Below are 5,000 nucleotides of genomic sequence, written 5' to 3' on the forward strand. Positions count from 1 at the left end.
GAGAGAAAAAAAGGCGGGTCTAGTCATTTGGGAAAACGTAATAAAACCTAGCTATTGAATTTATATTGTGTAGAATTACGTGACACTTGGAGCTGAGACTGATTGCGACGCCAAGATAGACAGGGAGCGGGTTTTCAAAATCCTTAATCAAAATGCGTAGTCTACTAATCTATCTCGGCTATTAATATCAATTTCAAGCCATCAAAACAACCCCCATCGTTTGAATTTGCAGACAGAAGGAAAGCACACATATCAAAACAAAGAGAGGAGACCTTAAGCAGAAGGGACATGTGTAATGCTCGTATTAACAAATACGCCACCACGAGCCTAAAAAACACACCCTAGAATGGTCAATGTATGGAACGTCCCCCCCCCCCCCCCAAAAAAAAAAAAAAAAAAGTGTGTGTGTGTGTGTTGTGTTTCTTTCACTTTAACCGACTATGAATAATACGGTTTTCATTTATTTCATTCTTGCAGTACTGTTTTCGCCGTTCATGTTGTCGTTGTTGCTCGCCGGTTATCGTTCTTGTTGTTGTTGTTGTTGTTGTTGTTGTTGTTGTTGTTGTTGTTGTTGTTGTTGTTGTTGTTGCTGTTGTTGTTGTTGTTGTTGTTGTTGTTGTTGTTGTTGCCAGTCTAGTCCCGATGTTTGCGTTAATCACCGTCGTGTCTGCTAAAACACGAGTGTACGTGGGAGTTTTAGCCCACGAACGCAGAAGAAGAAGAAGTATCACAGGCACAGCCAGGCTTTTACATACAGTACAAACACCCTTTCGTTTGAAGACTTACCGCCAGGGAACACCCTGAATGCTCTACACAGAGAGCGAGCATTTTTCGAAGAATTTATTTTTGCGTTGACGTATATAAGTCCGTTTTGGAAGACTCCTTATGGCGCTAGAACTAACTTTTAAAATCTAGAGAATGAATTGACAACTTGTGAGACAAACATTTATAAAACACGAAAAAATAATGTTATCATAAAAAAGTCAGTGCAATGCAAAGTTTCTAAAGTTTGAAAGTCGGGAGCCCGCGCGTACGTAGGTCAAGCGAGGTCGTTGAGTATGTTGATTGGTGCGTGTAAGATGCAGGTCTTTTCATTTGATGACGGGGAAGTAAGGTACCGAAAACTATGCAACTTGCTCCTTATTGCAAAGCTATTAGACATAGATTTCAAACATTTGATACTGTTTGTTGCTGTGCGTGGTAGTTTGAGTATTCTGCGCATGATACAAACGTACTACCGCGACAGGGCTGCTACGTGTCACATCACATGAGCTGCATCTTACCATTGCCCCAGCAGACAGTGTTTCTGAAAATCGTTATAGTTTCTTTGATGTCAACAACCACTCGGCTTGTGTCACCATCATTCAATTGTGTTGTATTTTAGATTAAAAGGTACACAATAACATGCTATTGCAGATCTATCCAGAGTCGCTCTGAAACTGCAAATGACTCACAAAGTCATGTCTGAATAAAATGGGTCCCACGGGGCCCTGATGGCTCGGGGGGTGAATAAACCACGAGAACTGGCGTGTGGTTTACGCGTGCTTAATAGCAGTTCAAGTGATCTGTGAGTGTCATTTATTGTTGATGAATGCTATTGCCACTGTGTTCCATCAGGTTATAGTATTGCTGTTTTAGTGAAAAGATGTCATCGTTCTGTCAACTTCCTTTAAATGGAGAAGAAACTACAAATAAAATATAGCTTTCAATGTTGTTATCAATGTGTGCAGGTTGAAACAACGTTTTTTGTCTTTCCTGGGGTACCACAACTACAATTAACAAAAGGGAAGTTGAGAACTATCGAGTTTCTCCTCAACGCTGAAACCAGTTTGATTAAAAGTAACCAGTGTGCTGTGATTTTCAGAACCATTGGAGTGCCACGTGTCTTTGACGCCGAAACATTCATCACCCGATTGTATTATCTGTGTAGGCTCTGCTGAACGTGACACCAAACATGGATCAGACACTTTTCCAGAAATTGTTACTCTTAGCTTTTGGAGCAGCGTTTATCTGTTGGTTCTTGTATTGTTTTGAGTGTCCTGTAGTCAAGGACGTTGTCGCACAAGCTCTGACAATTTGCATACTGAGAAGAGTCCTCCGATTCATTGACAAAATATGTTATAATCACAAAGCATGGTACAATATTCAAATCCACAGACTAACATGGAAGAAACAAGACGGAAAGGAAAAAATAATCAGTAGAGCTCAAATGTGCGACGCTTTGCAGAAACAACTGCTGCTCGTACTTTTGACACATGCTGTTCGCGACAAAGAAGCTAAAGATATGAAACGTGTGATGACCTGGTTAGTGGAACTTCGTAAATTGCCGATCAGTAATACTGTTATCGTTGTTCTTCCCGCAACGCCGGTGTACCTCGATAACAACGAAATAATGCGATTCGAACAACTCAGGTTTGGATCATTCAACGCCCTTCCACTCATAGAGCTTCCACCAGGAACAAATCCCACAAGACTAGCCAGGCAGGGCTACTATTTCGACCGCAGGCGGGGCAGAGTTCGTTGCTTCGCCTGTGGCAGAAATCACGGACGTGGGCACGTCGAAGACTGTGACAGGGAAGGAGAGACCGAACCGTTCAGTCGTGCTCCTCCGCCACCACTTCAAGAGAATGATCCACCTGTGGCACAGACATTCAACGTCATCCCTCGCCCGCCTACGCCTGAATTGGAAAAGCCAAAAGCTGCCACCGTTCAAGCGCAAGCAGCCGTCCAAAGTCATCCCATTCCTTCCGTGTCTGGTGCTGCGGGTTTTCAACTACAAGGTGGTACGCTGTCTACCTACCGTGCCACCGCTGCTGATCATCCAGACGGAGGTTTTCATTTTTCAAGCCAAGCACCTACGGTTTTGGGTAAAGTTGACTTTTTCGACACGAACCTTTCTTAAAATGTGTTGATTCACTAGAAGGGACTATGGCTTGGCTACAAACAAACACACAAACAAAACACAGTTTCAACACCATTTCCTTTGCTTTCCAATTAAATCTCTTTACATGCCTCGTAATTTTCTGCTCTCCAGTTTACCTCGTCTCCGGATCAGTCACCATGAGATAAATCTTCTATTCAAATGTCTAATTACATAACATGTCCTTTCTTTTTAACAGACGAAATTAAAACGATTGCTTTCATCTGTCTGATTGCAAAAGTATCACGAAACAAGAATAACATCTCTAATTTTCTCTTTTTTTTCTCCAATTTTCGACAGATGCTGACGAATTCGTTGAATCTCAGGAGAGTCTTGGCGCAATTGGTGGAGAAAAACCGACTATTACCCGAGCAAACTTTCCTGGAGCCCACCAACACGAAGCTTCTCAGGCAGACAGACGAAGATGTCGCCAATGCCCAAGCGAGCCGGCTGTGATCGTGTTTCTGCCGTGCGGCCACATTACCTCTTGCGAGACATGCTCCACCACCATGACAGAGTGTGACGTCTGCCATGAAGAGATCCACAGGAGAGACAGAGTCCACTCAGCCTAATGGGAGACTTTGCTCCTTGACAAGGATGAAGACACGATGTAGAGCAGAAATGCTTTCACTTTGGTCTGCAGCACCCGCATACGACTTTCAGCTACCCTAACGCCGAGTAGGAGAATTTAGAGTTGTTTTACTTCAGCGGTACTCGTGCGGGTCGGAGATCAGTTTTAAAAAACAGGCTTTTATGCTTATTTCTATCAATACAAACGGGTCGACTGTGCTGTTCGCTTATGGAGGATTCTGTTTTCTATTTCATTGGTGGGTTTTTTTTTCAATTTCTTGCAGCCTCACAAGCAGAATAACAAATGGCGTTAAATAATATCGACCCGAATAGCGTCAAGCAATACCATTCACACTTGTGTGCCTAAGTAATTTATAAACAGAAACCACCATCAACAAAACTTGCGCGGGGTGACTACACTTGTTCGGGAATCTAATTATGGATTCCCTACACTTGACCCACCAAAGTAGATATCACAATTAACCTTCACCAGCAAGTAAAACTGTTATCTCAACCACACACACATGGTAGTTTCGATTATTGTTTGAAGATTTTGTATTTATGTCTATCACAGTAAGCCGTCTGCTGAATACACACTGGATGAACTTAGATTTCAGTGAGCAACTGTTTTGTCAACAGAAGTATTTGTATCGTGCAGACTTTTGCTGTATTTGCTCGACTATCTTTATTGTCATCTGCTGAAAGGACATGTTGAGCAAGAACGGTTTGGACCAAAGTATGTTGCGTCTTACACGGGCCTTCAACTTACTTTAGGCCAAAAAAAAATTGTCTGTTTCTGGTAACATGGCTAAAAAAATAGGGTCGGTAGGTAGGGATTTTTTTTTTCCCCAAATGTAGACCAATAAAACTAACTTTAAAAATCGCGCAAAGAGACTGGATTCACTATAGATACATTATAGAGACAAGACACTCAACACATTTACAAATCGTCAGCGGACTTTCGTTTTCACACGTTTTTGTTGTTCATTTTCTCACCCTGCCCTTTACCACCCAAAAAAATTAAAAAAATTTTGAGTTTGGAAAAAAAAAGTTTAGGGTCGGCGCCGAAATTTAGGGTCGGTCGGGTGACCAGAAACAGACAATTTTTTGTTGTTGGCCTTAGACACTGTATGCGACGTGTTTAGCGTTTAAATGTGGTGTCAGAAACGTGTCTCTTCAACAGTATTTTCAATGTATTTATTTTGCATTCCGTCATTATAGATCTGTCACACTACAAAATGCATGTCAACAGCACGTGCATCATCCGAGCTAAGTCCTGTTGTGATGAAGTATTCACATTTTGTATTCCACAATTAACTGCATTCCTGTGTTGTCTCTACAGTCATGCCGAGAAACGACAATGCCCGGCGAAAAGCAATGCTCAACTACGGCAGTATCATTTGTATGCAAGCATTATACTCACTGCGGTGTTCGGTGCTTTATTCTGCGGCCCACATGCCCAGAGTATACGATCTCAGTCATGTTAGTAGCGAAAAGTAACGACACGGCC

The 5,000-nt window shown here is 42.2% G+C and overlaps 1 protein-coding gene and 1 long non-coding RNA gene across 2 annotated transcripts in view; one reads left to right on the top strand and one right to left on the bottom strand.

The window, feature by feature from the left end:
- LOC138962137 (uncharacterized) overlaps positions 1-5,000 on the bottom strand; it is a 54,019-nt gene that overhangs the window by 44,673 nt on the left and 4,346 nt on the right. The gene's annotated exons all lie outside the window — the stretch shown is intronic.
- Positions 1-5,000, top strand: part of LOC138962135 (uncharacterized) — a 14,447-nt gene that overhangs the window by 6,995 nt on the left and 2,452 nt on the right. The window contains exons 2-4 of the long non-coding RNA XR_011454406.1: positions 1,731-2,867; positions 3,221-4,264; positions 4,614-5,000. The exon at positions 4,614-5,000 is cut by the window's right edge and continues 2,452 nt beyond it. This is a non-coding gene — a long non-coding RNA (uncharacterized lncRNA). The remainder of the gene's footprint in view (positions 1-1,730; positions 2,868-3,220; positions 4,265-4,613) is intronic.

This window comes from Littorina saxatilis, linkage group LG3 (genome assembly GCF_037325665.1).
Source record: "Littorina saxatilis isolate snail1 linkage group LG3, US_GU_Lsax_2.0, whole genome shotgun sequence".
NCBI classification, from domain to species: Eukaryota; Metazoa; Mollusca; class Gastropoda; order Littorinimorpha; family Littorinidae; genus Littorina; species Littorina saxatilis.